Genomic DNA, 20,837 nt, shown 5'->3' on the forward strand with positions numbered 1-20,837 from the left:
TCTTCGAGATTCACTTTGAAATCCAAGCATTGAACGGAAGTACAGGTAGTTCTGCTATAACGCGATAATTGTGTTCTTGTAAAATATCGTGTTATAGAAAATCGCGTAATAGAAATAACAGGGCTTATGGAGAAAATAGGGTTAGGTGCAGATTACTCGAAATCGAAAAAATTTAGTAGTTAGCCTAACACAGTCTAAATAAATGTTACATTCATATCTAATAATGAAATCATACAGTAAATGTAACACTTTACTTGATGGGGGAGAAGGGTGATTTTGAGGTTGATAAAATCGAGCTTCTCTTCAAGTGTTATATCCTTTCTTTTACGATCATCACCGGGAATTCTATCACCAGAACGCTTCTTGTTGATATTCTTCTTTACTATATTCACAGTTAATACAGTACCACAAAATTGGAGAAATAGTAAGCAAAAATCGCGTTATAGCAAACAAGCGTTCGCGTTATACAAATACCGTTCCTAATTCATAAATCGCGTTAGAGCAAATTCGCGTTATCAAAACACGCGTTATAGCAGAACTCACTGTAGATGCCTCAGATGATCGTAAGTGAGGTTAGGTTAGGTGCCTGGCGGGGTGAGGTGTTGATTATATGTAGAAGTCCGCATGCTTCATTGGGCTAATGAAATATATATGGATCCTCGTGTTTTGAAGCCGGATTTGGTAAAACGTTACTCTGATCACCTAAGAGGCACGGGTAGTCCCCATTAGAGGTTCACGGCGCCATAAGCTCGTTGAACAGGCTTTGTGTGAAATATAACAGAGTCTAGGACTGCTTTTAGTGTCCTGGTGGCCCAGAGGTAACGTTCCCCGGTCACAATCATAGGATCGTGGGTTCGAATCCTGGCGGGGTGAGGTGTTGATTATATGTAGAAGTCCGCTTGCTTTATTGGGCTAATGAAATATATATATATATATATATATATATATATATATATATATATATATATATATATATATATATATATATATATATATATATATATATATATATATATATATATATATATATATATATATATATATATATATATATATATATATATATATATATATATATATATATACACAGTATTACCTCGTCTAACGGGGGTTTCACTTAACGCGTTTTATCATATACGCGGTGCCTCGCCAGAGCTGAACTTTCACTTAACACGGATTTTTCCACATATACGCACGATTTTTTTTTTCCACATATACAAGTAGTGTCCTGCTCCAGACGCTATTTTTAGATTTCTCTGTCTCAATCTTACCCTGCCTGACTCGCCTGGTTTTGAAGCTCTATAAATTCTATACAAATTATTTCCGGGTTGTAATTCTATATATTGCTGGGAATTTATAATTTGGTGATTTATTTTGGAATATAAACATCATATATTTGCATTAAACATACAATTTTTAGATGTACCTTCTAGGTAACTATGTTATCTTTTTGTGTAAAAATATATGAGCATTTATATTCAAAAATATTCCTCTGGTCTTACAAGGAATCCAGCAATGTCAATTATATTATCCTAACTTTATTTGAGGTATTATTTATTAAAATTTAGTGGTTATCCCACACCTTGGGATTTGCTGGTGGGGGTGGGGGGGAGGAGGGACCCACTGACCATCTGTTACCCCAGGAAGAATTTTTTTTTTTTTATTAACTTGAAGATATTTGTTTTAGCCTATAAATTCATATACAAATTACTTCCGGTCAGAATAATTTATGATGCTGGAATTGGCATTTCAGGATTATTTTAAAGGCAAACATCATATATTTTGCATTAAACATACAATTTTAGATAGTAATTTTTCTAGGCAACTATGTTATCTTTTAAAAAATATATGGTTATTTATATTCAAAACATTCCTGGTCTACAAGGAATCCAGCAAATGTCAATTTATATTATCCCAACTTTAATCTGAGGTATTATTTAATACTAAAATGTTAAAACCTGGAAGGAGGATTGGTGGGGGTGGGGGAGGGTTGGGACTGACCCTCCACAAGTGGGTTGGAAGAGGGGGAGGCAAGGTGGGGTACTTTGGATTGACAGATAGTCGTGGAAGATAATTTTTTTTTTTGATAATCAAGATATTTGTTTTAGCTCATAAAATTCACATGAAGAAATTACCCAGTCAGAATAGGAATTTACATTGCTGAATTTTATAATTTAGTGAGTCATTTTGAATATAAACATCATATATTTTGCATTAAACATACAATTTTTAGATAAAATTTTTCTCTCTAGGTAACTATGTTATCTTTTGTGCAAAAATATATGACATTTATATTCAAAATATTCCTGGTCTTACAAGGAATCCAGTCAATTGTATTATCCCAACTTTAGTTTGAGGTATTATTTATTAAAATTTAGTGGTTTTCCCCCAAAGCAGTGTAGTAGTGAGAGGGGAGGGAGTTATCCATTATTTGAATGGACATTAACTTAAGGACTGTATTTCTTTCCTCTTAAGTATTAATTAAAAGTATGTACCATCATAAATTAAGATGTTATTTTTTACTACAACATAGGTATGTGCCTTCAAAAAGTGGAGTTTGGGGTCGGGCCGGTTTCTTTGCTGGAATTAATCCCATATGTTCTGTTGTTCACTTAACGCGATTTCATTTAACGCTGAACCCTCTGGGTTCAATTGACTGCTAAGGGTATGTATATATATATATATATATATATATATATATATATATATATATATATATATATATATATATATATATATATATATATATATATATATATATATATATATATATATATATATATATATATACATGCACACATATACACAGTCATGCCGTTAACGCCCTAGATACATTCTGGAAACGTGAAGAATCAATGGATTACAAACCGATCACATAACTTTATTATATTTTCACGTGAAAATACTATATACATATACACTTTACTCTAAATCACTACAGGTGACACTTATCTCTTGCAAAAATACATTATGTATATTAAAATTATTCACTGTTTGCCAAGGATTCCGCAATGCTATGGGCAGATGGGGGAGAGGAGGAGGAAGGTGGAGCGAGGGGGGCTTTGGGGGTGAGGGGAGGTAGAAAAGACGGATAGTTGGCACTGCCCAAGGTTCAACATCGTACCTGTATATTTATCAGTTCTTAAGTGACTAAAGCTTTCTCTCTTATAAAAAAGCCAAAGATGATGACCTGGTAATATACTTAACATTGTTGGGATTCTTGTAAGATACTGATTAATTTGAATATAAACATGCTATAATTTGCACTAGACATAACAATTTTAGTACTGTAATCAAATTAGTACATGTGCACTCCAGCTTTGCACTAAGGTCATTTATTTCTTTTACGTTTCTTTTAGTATGGTGTGTGCATGTAAATGGATGAAAATAAATGAAGAAATTGATGTAAATCTACCCAAAAATGCAGTTGAAAAAATTTATATTATAAATGTACTACAGTACTGTACACTAATGTACAACAATTTTTATCTCTTGAGCAAAATATATGACGTTTATATTCAAATTATTGGCTGTCTTGCAAGGATTCCAGCAATGCAAATTATAATCTCCTAACTTTCGTCTGAGATATTATATAAGATAAAAACTGTAAGCCTAAAAGCCTGGCTGGGGGGGGGGGGCCCTGACGGCTCCGCCACCCAGCGAGGGGTTGAGGGAGGGGGTGGGGGGGTTGAGGTGATAAGTTTGAGGCAAAGGTCTCTTGTGTGTTTATTTAACAGTCCTACTAAGCTTCTCTCATTTTAAAATGCCAGTGATATGACCTAGGAGAATATAATTAACATAGCTGGGATTCTTGTAAGATACTGATTTATTTGAATATAAACATGTTGTAATTCGCACTAGACATAACAATTTTAGTACCGTAATCAAATTAGTACATGTGCACTCCAGCTTTGCACTGAGGTCATTTATTTATTTTACATTTCTTTTAGTATGGTGTGTGCATGTAAATGGATGAAAATAATTGAAGAAATTTATGTAAAATCTACCCAAAAATACAGTTGAAAAACTTTTTATAAAATGTACTACAGTATTTTACACTAATGTACTACATTTTTTATATCTTGAGCAAAATATATGACGCTTATATTCAAATTAATCTCTGTCTTGCAAGGATTTCAGCAATGCAAATTATATTATCCTAACTTTAGTCTGAGATATTATATAAAATAAACATAAAGAAATCACCAGGGTGGGAAGAGGGGGCGGGAGGTGAGGTGACAGAATGTCTGGCGTTTGTTTGTTTATTTATTTGAGATAAGATTTGACAGTTGGCGCTGAAGGCCTGCATGTTTATTTATCATTCCTTAAGAGTGACTAAGCTCTTCTCATAATTTGCCACCCAAACGACCTGGGTGAATATAACTTACATTGGAGGGATTCTTGTAACATAGTAATTTATTTGAATACCTGTATAAACAAGCTATATTTGCAAAAGACATAGCAATTTTAGTACTGTAATCATTTAGTACATGTACAATACAGGTTTGCACTTAGGTTCATTGTTACTGTACAATATTGACTAAATTCACTAGATAACGTAGCCTGGCAGCACAAACTATAAGAATACGTGATGCATACGTGACTGTGCCCGCTCTAGGTCCATTTAGGTTCGCAAGGTCCCATTATTTGAATGTTCTTTTTTTCAATTTAAATTTTAATTGTTTATTCCTTGATAGAGGAAGCGGGATCCTAGTGCTGTCACTTGGTACCCCTGTACCTTAACACCAGAAGCAACTGGCCAGTGTCACAAGTATATACAGTACAGTACAGTCTTCCCTTGGTTATCGCGCCTAATTGGGACCCCGCCGATAACGAAAGTACAGAACCTATGGGATTTATTCTAATTGGTTCTAGGCACCGAAGACCCAACCCCAAGTTTCCCATTTTACGACCATTTATACCCACTATATATATATATATGTATATATATATATATATATATATATATATATATATATATATATATATATATATATATATATATATATATATATATATATATATATATATATATATATATATATATATAATGTTATGGTAAATATCATAAACACACACAGGCATGGCTAGGTTTATTACAAAGTGATGAAAAGGATACGCTCAATACTGTACAGTGGGTAGTCCACAAAACATGTAGCCATGTCTCTCTTTATTTGAGTGCCCCGTCATAGGAGACTTCGTTATTCCTTAGTAATGACACAGAATTTGATATTGCAACTGGTTGTTGAGGCAACTTAGATATGTCTGATTACAATTGGAATGTTCAAGATCCATTGTGAGTGATGTTTAAAGCTTCAACTGTCTTAATGGTTGGTAAAACTTGTCAAGTCTGTCAGTCTGAGTGGCATGTGTGAGTCCTTGTGTTTGTACAACCGCTTTCATTCAGACCCACTAGAGATATAATGTTATGGTAATTATCAGAAACACATATAGGCATGACTAGGTTTATTACAAAGTGATGAAAAGGATATGCTCAATACTGTACAGTGGGTAGTCCACAAAACATGTAGCCATGTCTCTTTATTTGAGTGCCCCATCATAGGAGTCCGTTTTCTCTCACTTCAGGACGCCTGACTACTCCGTTTTCTCTTAATCTTAGAGTGCAGTGCACCAGAGACTTCATTATTCCTTAGTAATGACACAGAATTTGAAATTGCAACCCCAATTGCAATGGGTTGCAATTGTTGAGGCAACTAGATATGTCTGATTACAGCAAATGTGTTATTGTCAATTTGTAGGTGAAAGATTTTATCCTCAATAGATGTAGGTTAACATTACACCTGGAGGCAAATGCCTAAGGAAGGAAGGAAGGATATTCCTTTAACACATAATATCTGGCCAGTATGGGAAGGATCATCGTGTTTCCGTCAGGGGGTCGTAGAGTGGTGGTCCAGCAGGTGTCATGGAAGTTTGTGGGGGGGGATATATAATATATATATATATATATATATATATATATATATATATATATATATATATATATATATATATATATATATATATATATATATATATATATATATATATATATATATATATATATATATATATATATATATATATATATATATATATATATATACATACATACATACAGTCAACCCTCACTTTACGCGGTCCCACATTCCGCGTTTCCACGTTTACGCGGTGCCCTGCCAGAACCCAGGATGCTCACATTCCGCGGTGGGTGTACCCCTTTACACGGGTGAAGTATAATTTTTTTATTTAGCTCATAAAATTCATACAAATTATCTGGCCAGAATATAATTTACATTGCTGGAATTCTTACAATTTGATGATCATTTTGAATATAAACATCATAGATTTTGCATTAGACATACAAATTTTAGATATGTTTACTCTGAGTAAATATGTTTTATCTTTTGTGCAAAATATATGACATTTATATTCAAAATATTCCTGGTCTTACAAGGAATCCAGCAATGTCAATTATATTATCCTAACTTTTGTCTGATTTATTATTTATTACTAAAAAGGTAAACAGTCTGGTATTCCCACACATTTATCTAGTAGGGACGGTTGGTGGGGGGTGGGGGGGGAGGGAGGGACCGGCGACCGACCACCTGGCATGTGTGAAGAATATTTTTTTTTTTATTAACTGAAGATTTTTATTTTAGCTCATAAAATTCATACAAATTACCCGGACAGAATATAATATATAGGTGGAATTCTTACAATTTGATGATCATTTTGAATATAAACATCATATATTTTGCATTAGACATAAAATTTTTAGATATAATGTTTACTCTGAGTAAATATGTTTTATCTTTTGTGCAAAATATATGACATTTATATTCAAAATATTCCTGGTCTTACAAGGAATCCAGCAATGTCAATTATATTATCCTAACTTTTATCTGAGGTATTATTTAATACTAAATGTTAAAATCTAGTTTTTTTACCCACTCTTTCTCTTGAAGGGAGGGTTGGTGGGAGGTGGGGGGAGGGTTGGGACTGACTGACCATCTGGCTCGTTGGAAGAGGGGGGAGGCAATGTGGGGTACTTTGATTGTCAGATAGTGTCGTGAAGAACATTTTTTTTTTTATTAACTGAAGATATTTGTTTTAGCTCATAAAATTCATACAAATTACCCGGCCAGAATATAATTTACATTGCTGGAATTCTTACAATTTGATGATCATTTTGAATATAAACATCATAGATTTTGCATTAGACATACAAATTTTAGATGTAATGTTTACTCTGAGTAAATATGTTATCTTTTGTGAAAAATATATGATATTTATATTCAAAATATTCCTGGTCTTACAAGGAATCCAGCTATGTCAATTATATTATGCAATCTTAGTTTGAGGTATTATTTATTACTATACCTGGTTTTCCCCCCAAAATTTCTCAGAGGGAAGAGCCAGTGAGTGTACTGTGAGAAGAGGGGGAGGGAGTGGAGTCCATTATTTGAATGGACATTAACTTGGCGAATGTATTTCTCTATTTCTCTTAAGTATTAATTGTGTGCATGTACCATCATAAAATTAAGATGTTATTTTTACTAGAACATAGGTATTGTGTTGGAAAAAGTGGAGTTTGGGGGTCAACTGGTCTCTATTTCATTTAATCCCATATGTTATGTTATTCACTTTACGCGTTTCTCACTTTCCGCGGTACCCTGTGGGTTACATTAACCGCGTAAAGTGAGGGTTGACTGTATATATATATACAGTATATATATATCTTGATAAAATCACACGGGAAAAGGGAAACAACGGAGCACCTTAGCTTTCGTCTTTATTCAAGACATCTTCAGAGGCAACTGAAGATATCTTGAATAAAGACGAAAGCTAAGGTGCTCCATTGTTTCCCTTTTCCCTTGTGATTTAATCAAGATTTATCTTATCCACGTTTTCATTGTGGATCTACATGAAATATATATATATATATACACACAGTTGTACCCCACTTAATGCGGTCAATTGAACCCAGAGGGTCCCGCGTTAAGTGAAATCCGCGTTAAGTGAACAACAGAACATATGGGATTAATTCCAATAGAAACCGGCCCGACCCCCAAACTCCACTTTTTGAAGGCACATACCTATGTTGTAGTAAAAATAACATCTTAATTTTATGATGGTACATGCACACAATTAATACTTAAGAGAAATAGAGAAATACAGTCGCCAAGTTAATGTCCATTCAAATAATGGACTCAACTCCCTCCCCCTCTCACACTACACTGCTTGGGGGAAAACCACTAAATTTTAATAAATAATACCTCAAACTAAAGTTAGGATAATACAATTGACATTGCTGGATTCCTTGTAAGACCAGGAATGTTTTGAATATAAATGTCATATATTTTGCACAAAAGATAACATAGTTACCTAGAGAAAAATTTTTATCTAAAAATTGTATGTTTAATGCTAAATATATGATGTTTATATTCAAAATGATCACCAAATTATAAGAATTCCAGCAATGTAAATTATATTCTGACCCGGTAATTTGTATGAATTTTATGAGCTAAAACAAATATCTTCAGTTAATAAAAAAAAAATAATCTTCACGACACTATCTGTCAATCAAAGTATCCCACCTTGCCTCCCCCCCTCTTCCAACCACGCAGTCAGTCCCAACCCTCCCCCCACCCCCCACCAATCCTCCCTTCCAGAGTTTTTAACATTTAGTATTAAATAATACCTCAGATTAAAGTTAGGATAATATAATTGACATTGCTGGATTCCTTGTAAGACCAGGAATATTTTGAATATAAATGTCATATATTTTGCACAAAAGATAACATAGTTACCTAGAGAAAAATTTTTATCTAAAAATTGTATGTTTAATGCAAAATATATGATGTTTATATTCAAAATGATCACCAAATTATAAGAATTCCAGCAATGTAAATTATATTCTGACCGGGTAATTTGTATGAATTTTATGAGCTAAAACAAATATCTTCAGTTAATAAAAAAAAAAATAATTCTTCACGGGGTAACAGATGGTCGGTCGGTCCCTCCCTCCCCCCCACCCCCCACCAACCGTCCCAAGGAGATGTGTGGGATAACTACTAAATTTTAATAAATAATACCTCAAACTAAAGTTAGGATAATATAATTGACATTGCTGGATTCCTTGTAAGACCAGGAATATTTTGAATATAAATGTCATATATTTTGCACAAAAGATAACATAGTTACCTAGAGAAAAAATTTTATCTAAAAATTGTATGTTTAATGCAAAATATATGATGTTTATATTCAAAATGATCACCAAATTATAAGAATTCCAGCAATGTAAATTATATTCTGGCCCGGTAATTTGTATGAATTTTATGAGCTAAAACAGGCAGTCAGGCAGGGTGGCGGGTGGGGCAAATCTAAAAATAGCGTCTCGAGCCGGACACTCACGCGTATATGTGGAAAAAATCCGTGTTAAGTGAAAGTTCAGCTCTGGCGAGGCACCACGTATATGATAAAACGTGTTAAGTGAAACATATATATATATATATATATATATATATATATATATATATATATATATATATATATATATATATATATATATATATATATATATATATATTTTATATATATATTTATATATATATATATATATATATATATATATATATATTATATATATATATATATATATATATATATATATATATATATATATATATATATATACATATACATATACACACAGTGAACCCTTGCTTTACGCGGTTTCACTATACGCGGTTCTACATTTACACAGTACCCTGCCAGAACCGGTATTCCCACTTTACGCGGTGCATCAACTCATATACGCGGGCGAAGTATATTTTTTTTATTTAGCTCATAAAATTCATACAAATTACCCGGCCAGAATATAATTTACATTGCTGGAATTGTTACAATTTGATGATCATTTTGAATATAAGCATCATAGATTTTGCATTAGACCTATAAATTTTAGACCTAATGCAAGTATTTTGTTTACTCTGAGCAAATATGTTATCTTTTGTGCAAAATATATGACGTGTATATTCAAAATATTCCTGGTCTTGCAAGGAATCCAGCAATGTCACTTATATTATCCTAACTTTAGTGTGAGGTATTATTTATTACTAAAAAGGTAAATATTCTGGTTTCTCCCAAACATTTTCTGGTAGGGAGGGTTGGTGGGGGGTGGGGGGGAGGGAGGGACCGACCGACCATCTGGAGCGATTGGAAGAGGGGGGGAGGCAAGGTGGGGTACTTTGATTGACTGATAGTGTCGTGAAGAATATTTTTTTTTTTTATTAACTGAAGATATTTGTTTTAGCTCATAAAATTCATACAAATTACCCGGCCAGAATATAATTTAAATTGCTGGAATTCTTACAATTTGATGATCATTTTGAATATAAACATCATGGATTTTGCATAAGACATACAAATTTTAGATATAATGTTTACTCTGAGTAAATATGTTATCTTTTGTGCAAAATATATGACATTTATATTCAAAATATTCCTGGTCTTACAAGGAATCCAGCAATGTCAATTATATTATCCTAACTTTAGTTTGAGGTATTATTTATTACTACCTTAAAATCTAGTGGTTTTCCCTCAAAAATTTCTCAGAGAGGGAAGAGCCAGCGAGTGTAGTGTGAGAAGAGGGGGAGGGAGTTGAGTCCATTATTTGAATGGACATTAACTTGGCGACTGTATTTTTCTATTTCTCTTAAGTATTAATTGTGTGCATGTACCATCATAAAATTAAGATGTTATTTTTACTAGAACATAGGTATTGTGTCGGAAAAAGTGGTGTTTGGGGGTCAGCCGGTCTCTATTTCATTTAATCCCATATGTTATGTTGTTCACTTTATGCGCTTCTCGCTTTATGCGGGCCTCCGTGGGTTCAATTGACCGCTTAAAGTGAGGGTTCACTGTATATATATATATATATATATATATATATATATATATATATATATATATATATATATATATATATATATATATATATATATATATATATATATATATATATATATATATATATATATATATATATATATATATATATATACACACACATAATCCACGTGGCACTTAGTATTTCAGTTATTACAACAAAAATTAGCGGCACCCTCTCTGTGCGTATTTACAGCTCATTCGCCGGGCAAGAAGATGACGATGGCAGTGCGGGAGGCGGTTTTGAGAATTGCAATTAAATGCCAGGTAGCGACGTATCCTCCTAATCTTACGAATTTGTAAGTAATTATTAGATGTTTTAATTGCCTGTATGTTGGCCTGGCTAGTTAATGCTAGGCATTCACATACCTAGGTTTAAGCTAGGCGTCGCATTATGGATAGAACAAAAACAGGGATAACAACATAAGCACAATGATATTGGCCAGCACGCACTTAACACATGTTCACGAAAACAGAAGCGAAGCCCTTTACATTCACAAAAACACAGAAAATATCACTTCACAGTCACCATAACACAGTTCAATCTAAATGTTAGTGCTGTCCTCTCACTGTATAATTGAAAAAAACAAAACACTGATGATAAGTACGATAAGTACAATATACGATGCTGGCCAATAATCGCGGAGCCATGCGATGGTGGGTTTATGATCGACAAGAATCAAACACAGGGCTTCAGTGCGCAGGTTGGCTGTGTGGCGGCGAGTGGGTAGGTTTACAAGTGAAGGTAGAAATGCGTCATGCCTAGGGTGAAGATTTGTTTCCTTATAAACTGTTAATGACGTAACTTTGAAAAATATAATTTGCATTGCTGGAATCCTTGCAAGACAGCAATTAATTTGAGTATAGTGGTCCCTCGGTTAACGAACACAATTCGTTCCAGAAGGGCGTTCGTTAACGGAAACCATTGTTTCAATGGGATTTTGGTTAATTGGCTCCAGCTCACCGAAAATTACATACAAAGTAAAAAAAAAAAAAATGCAGTAAAGTACACTTACTTTGAGGTGTGTATGTAGAAGGCTCCTGGTTGATGATGATGATGATGATGATGGAAATTGAAGTCGGGGTGGAGGAGAAGGGAGAAGAGAAGGGAGTGGGGGTGGAAAAGAAATCACCCCATGTTTGATGCCGTCATTTCACCCATAAAATTTTAAGTTCACTAGGTGTAATTCATGATTATTTTCTTTAAATCAACACTGCACTGCACTATATATTGTCAATATGTTAAATAAATTTCAGAATGACCAATAATTGTACTGTAAAAATGTAAAAATACTCTTGTGTTCAAGAGACCCACAAGCAAGATGTTTCCTCCACTGAACAGAGATACAAACTGAGGCCTTGGTGGGTGAGTGAAGTGGCTGATGGGCGCACCAAAAACTAGTTCCCTGTGCTGCAATTATGTTAAATAGGTGTTAAAATGACTAAACATTTTAATATAAAACTTAGGAAATTATTGAATAGTACAACCTTCTTGATATTTACTCCAATTTTAACGAATGTAAGCCCTAGAACCGATTTCTCTATTGGTGGACTAATCTTCCAGCTGGTGAGCAGGCCAAAGCATGTCAAAATATTTTCGTAAGAATTTTGTTAACCGAATTTATGTTCGTTTACCGAAATGAAGATTCTTATGGAAGGTAATTCATTAACCGAAATTTTGTTAACCGAGGCGTTCGTTAACCGAGGGACCACTGTATGTATATATACAACCCAATGTTTGCACTAGAGATAAAAGTAATTTCCAACCAATGGATATTGATGGCTATTCGATGGATATCTTTAAAGCGAAGTATTTTGATCGTTTATATTATATATACAGTAGTACCCCGCTTAACGCGGTCAATAAAACCCACAGGGTACCGTGTTAAGTGAAAACCGCGCTAAGTGAACAACAGAACATATGGGATTAATTCCAATAGAAACTGGCCCGACACCCAAACTCCACTTTTTGACGACACATAACTATGTTGTAGTAAAAATTTTATCTTAACTTTATGAGGGTATGAAAAAACAAGTAATATAGAAGAGGTTAGGTTAGGAAAAATAAAGGTTAAGTTAGGAAAACTAAAAGTTATGTTGAACACTTACGTTAGTAGAAGAGATGGGTCGGCGTAATGGGATGGAGGCTGGTTCCAAGGCAGAGGGCAGGCTACTGGCCCTCAGGTGAGTCACCATCACTGTCACCCACACTTGTTATGGCCTCCTTGACAAATCCCTCAAAGTCATCTTCACTGTCTCTATCTCTGTCACTATCACTGGCTTGGGCTGGCTGTGGTGGGTTGCGGGCGAAGAGCTCGGTTATGCTTTTTTGACGGCTGGTGTTTATGTTGTCTTGATACACCGTGATGTACAGCTCCATAGCCTGCACCAGCCGGGTATGGAAGACTTCATAGCGGTCATCGTCATTGTCGCGGGAAAGGAAGGACTTCATTTTCTCTGCACACTCCATGGCACCCTTAATATCACTATGACTTAAATTGTGTTCTTCGGAGAATGACGCACCTTCTTCCTCCTCTTCACTGACGTGATCTTCTTCCAACATCTCGTCGGCAGTCACTTCAGGATCTCTGATCACCTCCAGGATGTCTTCGTTGGTGGTCTCGGAGAAGCCTTCAGCTGTAATATTGAGCGAGCTTTTCTGGCAAGGTCCACTGCTACTGCAACAGTCTGAACCTCACCAGTCACAGGTTCACTCCTCCTCTCACCTGGTATGCCATGCAACACATGTCTCCATGCGTGACGAATCGTAGCAATAGACAGCTGATCCCATGCCTCCACCAAGAAGTCTACAGCTTGTTTGACGTTAAACTTCTTCCAAAATTGTTTGACGAGAACTTCTTGAGTCGCCACCTCTTGTTCCTTGTCCTCGTCGCTTTTACTCTCGCTGTCGGTGTCACCCAGCTTACGCAACTCATCCTTGGTGTTGGTAGAGTCGTTCAGGAGCTTGAACTTCTTTGCAGAGTATGCAGCTTTCACATTGCAGATCAACTCCTGGTCCATGGGCTGGATTAATGACGTAGTGTTGGGAGGAAGGAAGACCACTTTTACGTTGGGGTGACAATCCATAAGTAGGGGCGAGTGTCCAGGTGCGTTGTCAAGGAGCAACAAAATGTTGAATGGAACATTCTGTTGCTCGCATAATTTCTGCACGTCAGGAACAAAACAGTCGTCAAACCAGAAGAGGGACAGAGAAGAGGACATACACGCCTTATGTGAGGTTAGCCAGTGGACATTAAGCTTGTTCATGTCCATATTCTTGTAGGCGTGCGGCTTGCGGGCTGTGTGAATCACCGATAACTTTGGTTTACAGGTACCTGAGGCATTGGTGGTAAACAGGACGGTGATGCATTCCTTCTGCATCTTCCGGCCCCGAATCTTGCTGGCATTCTTTACAACGAAGGTCTTGGATGGTAGCTTTTTCCAGAAAAGACCAGATTCGTCCATGTTAAACACCTGGTCGTCGGTGTGCTGTCCTTCCTCCATAATCTCACGTAAGAACGGAGGAAAATCTCTAGCCGCCACACGGTCAGCACTCGCTTTCTCACCACCAATGTTGATGTTGGTGATCTTGTTCCTCTTCTTAAACCTATGCAGCCAACCAGAGGAAGCATTGAAGGGTTTGGGCTGTGCAATTCCCAGCTTACGTGACACTGCTGCGTATAGGTCACGTGCGTACTCCTGCACTGAGCGCGTGTCAACCGCCATGTTGCCTTGCGCCTGACGAATCAAATAACTCGCCAGCAAATTTTCCACTTTTGCCAGCACCCTGTTCTGGCAATACCTGATCGTTGAAGCACCTGCAGTCTTTGTGATTTTCATGTGCTCTTTGATCTTGGCTGCATCCTTCTTGATAGTGCGAATCGTAGATTCGTTGACGCCATGCTGGCGCGCGAGATCAACTTGCCGTGTTCCTTTCTCCAAATCTTGAATGATCTGGTACTTCACTTCGTAGCTTAGACCACGGCGTGTCTTCTTGGGCTTAGGGTGGCTGGGTCCAGGTAAGGAAAGGTCTCTCTCTGGTGGCGGTGGTGGTCCGGCGGAAGCCATTTCACAGAACAATGGGTTCACGTATACACGGAGTGGCCTGGAGGGATGAAACTGCCGCGGCTAGGTCGCTCTCCTCCTCCGGTGGACACGCTATAATACTTTTAAAGCTGTAATTACAGCTAGCAGAGGGGGGGTAGGGATGCACCACCTCAATCAAGTCCGGAGCATGGCATATAGACGCCAGTGATAACGAACAGAGAGCAGTATTGGCGCACCTTACAGCTGCTTGCCCAAGCGGAGGGAGGAGGCGGAGCAGGCGGAAGTAATCTAAAAATAGCTGCCTCGAGCCGACACTCGCCAAGGTGATACGCCGGAAAAAACCCGCTTTTTGGCGAAAGTTCGGCTCTGGTGAGGCACCGCTGATACGGTAAAACGCGCTAAGCGAACTGCGTTAAGCGGGGTATTACTGTATATATATGTATATATTTTTTTTTTCGGGGAATAGCCCACCAGGGCAGAGGTTCATCGACCCACAATGGGGCCTAGGGGGCGGAAAAATAAGAGTATAAACAAATTTGAAATAGAAAAGAAAATGAATATATTAATCTACACCACGAAGATACTGGAAAACCAACTTTTTTGAAGTGAGACAGATTGTATGAGTGTGGAAACACAAAAGAAGGCAGAGCATTCCACAGTTTGGCTTTGTGAGGAAAGAAGGATGTATTATAAATGGTTATTCTAGTGTGACAGAGAAACGGTGATCACCTTGGGCAAGACGTGTGTTATGAGCCCACAGCCTTACCGGTGGTACACAGGATGCCAAATCCACCGAACATTGCCCGTTAAAGTACCTGTAAAAGAGAGAGAGTGAAGCAACATTGAGGCGAAGAGAAAAGGAAGAGAGATTATCAACTAAAGGAGGAGAGTTAATAAGATGAAATACCTTTGATTCCACCCTATCTAACAGTTGGACAGATGAAGAGCCACCCCAGATATGAGAGCAGTACTCCAAGTTAGGACGAATGAATCCCTTATATACTTGAAGCAACCTTAATGTTTGGATGAACATCATCTAAAACTTCATGGTGGCCAGGTGCCTTGTCAAGAACCAATAGAATTTTAAAAGGTTTTGACATTGATATACAATATTGCTCCACCTCAGGCACAAAATGATTAAGGAAACACCAAAAGGGCCAATGTCACCCAAGCCTTCTTATTAGATTTCCAGATAACTGGAAGTGCTGCCTGGAAAACACCCTTCAAAGCTCTAGGATTTTCTGACTGGTAGACAAGCAAAGGTTTTAGTTTGTAGTCCCCAGCAGCATTGCCCCCAGCAGCTCTATGCCCTGGTGCTGTTTTTTTATGTTTTGAAAAGATACGTGGCGTTTCGCATCCCTTTCCAAAATAAACCAATCTCATCAATATTAAAAACTTGTTCAGCACAATAACCCCTTTCTTCAATTATTTTAGCTAAAGCATCAGGAAATTCACTTGCTGCAACTTCATTTGGATTAGCTGCTTTGCTTGAAGAGTCACCCAGAATTTGTCAAGCGACGATCCTGAGATTCAGACTCTTGAATCTGAAGCATTTATGGACAGAATAATGTATCAGTGTCTACTGCTTCTGGTTCACGAGTCTGAATCTCAGGGTTCGTGGTTCGCGACAGGACTTTTTTGGGTGACTACTTTAATGTTACAGTATGTAAGTTTGCACTTGCCTTGAACCGGTTAAACCAACCCTTACCAGCAACAAAATCTTCTCCAACACTTTCATCACCATGTTTATCACAGTTGAGTTCATTGGTGTACATCCTTTAACATGTTCAAGAATTTTCTCTTTTGCATTTCAAAATTGCCGTGACCATTGAATGACTGAAACCCAATGCCTTACCAATCACTAAGGGTGTTTCACCTTTTTCAGAACATTTAATTACACCAACTTTCACTTCCATTGTAATTGTTTTCCTTTTCTTGGATGCACTACTATCCCTTACATCAGGTTTGCATTTGGGAGCCATGATGAGGGCCAAAAAAGAGTTAATAAGCAAAAAACAACAGTTTGCACTTGATCACACAAGTTAAGGCGATGAGGGTAAAGTGTACTGATGCTCCCACTCCCTCAAGGCACGTAGCTGGGTGCGATGCATCACTCCCCAGTGTCGCTCTGCCTCTCCTCTACGTCACACAAACTAGTTCTCATATGTAAATGCTATGAACGAGTTGTACTTATGTCGGATTTTAAAAATAATTGACCTTACGGGACCTCGTACTTATTGGTAGATGTTCAGAATCAGAGGTGGGTTATAGGAGGGTGGTGGAAAACCAAGAATTAGGTGGGAGGATGCACCATAAGTATAGGGATAGACCTCCAGGGGGTAACTGTGTGTGGATGAGAGCATGGCATTAAGTTAGGTTTGGGACAAGGTAAAGCCACCAAGGTTAAGCCAACCTGTGGATGGGTTGTTCTATAGCAGAAATCATTGTTTACATTAGTAATAATGAAGGGGTGACAACACATAAAAGATGTATGTTGCACATTTCCTACCACCTTGCATTAAGAGTAAAAAAAAGTGTGTGTGTGTGTGGTTTTTTTTGGGGAGATTCTGGGTGGTGTTGAGTGCACCCACATGTCATCAATACCTAGCCTGCCTAAGTCACTGTCCTTCTTGACCAATACCCTACCATCCTTTATCACCATTTTAAAGAATTTTTAGGAAGTCTTTATTTTCCTTTTTAATAAATACATCTTGTTTTATTTTTATTTTTTTACTTGATATTTAATGAGATTGTGCTGTGTGTAAATGAGGTCACATGTTTAGTTGTCTTTTATTTGTCAATTCGTTTTCTTTGTACACAATGTGTCCAGTTCCTTCCTTTTAGCTTCTTCTTAACAATAACCTAACTTAATTTGACCCGAACGAATTTAATTTATCATAACCCAATTATATTAAATCTAATTTAACTAAACCCAAATTAACCTAACCAATCTAAATTAGAACCAGTTACACAAGTTTCTCAAAGGATAAAAATGGTCAGATTTTTGTATTCAGTGTTATTGGCCTTTGTATAGAATCCTTTATGTCTTAGAGTGCCTCACATCCATCATGTTATACACAGAGTGCCTCACATCCATCATGTTATACAGTACACAGAGTGCCTCACATCCATCATGTTATACACAGAGTGCCTCACATTCTTCATGTTATACAGTACACAGAGTGCCTCACATCCATCATGTTATACACAGAGTGCCTCACATCCTTCATGTTATACAGTACACAGAGTGCCTCACATCCATTATGTTATACACAGAGTGCCTCACATCCATCATGTTATACACAGAGTGCCTCCATCGATCATGTTATACACAGAGTGCCCTCATAGTCATGTTATACAGATGCCTCATCCATCATGTTATACAGTACACAGAGTCTCATCATCATGTTATACAGTACAGAGTGCCTCACATCCATCATGTTATACACAGAGTGCCTCATCCATCATGTTATACACAGAGTGCCTCACATCCATCATGTTATACACAGGTGCCTCACATCCATCATGTTATACACAGAGTGCCTCACACCCTTCATGTTATACAGTACACAAGTGCCTCACATCCATTATGTTATACACAGAGTGCCTCACATCCATCATGTTATACACAGGTGCCTCACATCGATCATGTTATACACAGAGTGCCTCACATCGATCATGTTATACACAAGTGCCTCATCCATCATGTTATACAGTACACAGAGTGCCTCACATCCATCATGTTATAAGTACACAGAGTGCCTCACATCCATCATGTTATACACAGAGTGCCTCACATCCATCATGTTATACACAGAGTGCCTCACATCCATCATGTTATACAGAGTGCCTCACATCCATCATGTTATACACAGAGTGCCTCATCCATCATGTTATACACAGGTGCCTCCATCCATCATGTTTACAAGTGCCTCAATCCATCATGTTTACAAGGCCCATCATCTTATACAGTGCCTACATCCATCATTTTGCTCTCCATTTATACACAGAGTGCCTCACATCCATCATGTTTACACAAGTGCCTCACATCCATCATGTTATACACAGAGTGCCTCACATCCATCATGTTATACACAGAGTGCCTCACATCCATCATGTTATCACAGAGTGCCTCATCCATCATGTTACAATTCTCCATCCATTATTATACAGAGTGCCTCACATCCATCATGTTATACACAGAGTGCCTCATCATCATGTTATACACAGAGTGCCTCACATCCATCATGTTATACACAGAGTGCCTCAAATCCATCATCTCTCATTAGAGTGCCTGATTATTTTCCTCGGTCTGATACATAATTGGTCAATCCTTTTTTGTCTTGTAGTGAATGTTTCACTTCCCATATGGTACATGTATGTCTTACATTGTGAGTCCCTTACCTTATGTTTCATAGTGAATGTCTCACTTCCTTCATGTGTCACATAGAGTGTCTCACTTCCTCCATGTGTCACATGGAGAGTGTCTCACTTCCTCCATGTGTCACATGAGTGTCTCACTTCCTCCCTGTGTCACATGGAGAGTGTCTCACTTCCTCTTTGTGTCACATGGAGAGTGTCTCACTTCCTCCCTTTATCACATGGAGAGTGTCTCACTTCCTCCATGTGTCACATGGAGAGTGTCTCACTTCCTCCCTGTGTCACATGGAGAGTGTCTCACTTCCTTCCTGTGTCAATGGGAGTGTCTCACTTCCTCCCTGTGTCACATAGAGAGTGTCTCACTTCCTCCCTGTGTCACATGGAGAGTGTCTCACTTCCTCTTTGTGTCACATGGAGAGTGTCTCACTTCCTCTTTGTGTCACATGGAGAGTGTCTCACTTCCTCCTGTGTCACATGGAGTGTCTCACTTCCTCCCTGTGTCACATGGAGAGTGTCTCACTTCCTCTATGTGTCACATGGAGAGTGTCTCACTTCCTCCCTGTCACATGAGTGTCTCACTTCCTTTATGTGTCACATGGAGAGTGTCCACTTCCTCCCATTGTTACATGGAAGTGTCTCACTTCCTCCCTGTGTTACATGGAGGGTGTCTCCTTCCTTCATGTGTCACATGGAAGTGTCTCACTTCCTTCATGTGTCACATGAGAGTGTCTCACTTCCTCCCATTGTTATGGGTGTCTCACTTCTCCTGTGTCACATGGAGTGTGTCTCACTTCCTCCCTGTGTCATGGAGAGTGTCTCACCTTCCTCCTGTGTCACATGGAGAGTGTCTCACTTCCTCCCTGTGTCACATGGAGAGTGTCTCACTTCCTCCATGTGTCACATGGAGAGTGTCTCACTTCCTCCCATTGTTACATGGAGAGTGTCTCACTTCTCCTGTGTTACATGGAGGGTGTCTCACATTCCTTCATGTGTCACATGGAGAGTGTCTCACTTCTCCCATTGTTACATGGAGAGTGTCTCACTTCCTCCCTGTTCATGGGTGTCTCACTTCCTTCATGTGTCACATGGAGAGTGTCTCACTTCCTCCCATTGTTACATGGAGGTGTCTCACCTGCCTCATGTGTCTCATGGAGAGTGTCTCACTTCCTTTATGTGTCACATGGAGAGTGTCTCCTCCTCCCATTGTCACATGGAGGTCTCCACTTCCTCCTGTGTTACATGGAGAGTGTCTCACTTCCTCCTGTGTTACATGGAGAGAGTGTCTCACTTCCTTCATGTGTCACATGGAGAGTGTCTCACTTCTTCATGTCACATGGAGAGTGTCTCACTTCCTCCCATTGTTACATGGAGAGTGTCTCACTTCCTCCTGTGTTACATGGAGGTGTCTCACTTCCTTCATGTCACATGGAGTGTCTCACTTCCTCCCATTGTTACATGGA

General features: G+C 37.7%; 1 protein-coding gene across 1 annotated transcript in view; it reads left to right on the plus strand.

Annotated features, from left to right (window-relative positions):
* The window catches only part of LOC121873162, a 433,416-nt gene that overhangs the window by 328,596 nt on the left and 83,983 nt on the right, over positions 1-20,837 (plus strand). The gene's annotated exons all lie outside the window — the stretch shown is intronic.

The sequence above is a fragment of the Homarus americanus genome, unplaced genomic scaffold (assembly GCF_018991925.1).
Source record: "Homarus americanus isolate GMGI-L3 unplaced genomic scaffold, GMGI_Hamer_2.0 scaffold32929, whole genome shotgun sequence".
Classification (NCBI taxonomy): domain Eukaryota; kingdom Metazoa; phylum Arthropoda; class Malacostraca; order Decapoda; family Nephropidae; genus Homarus; species Homarus americanus.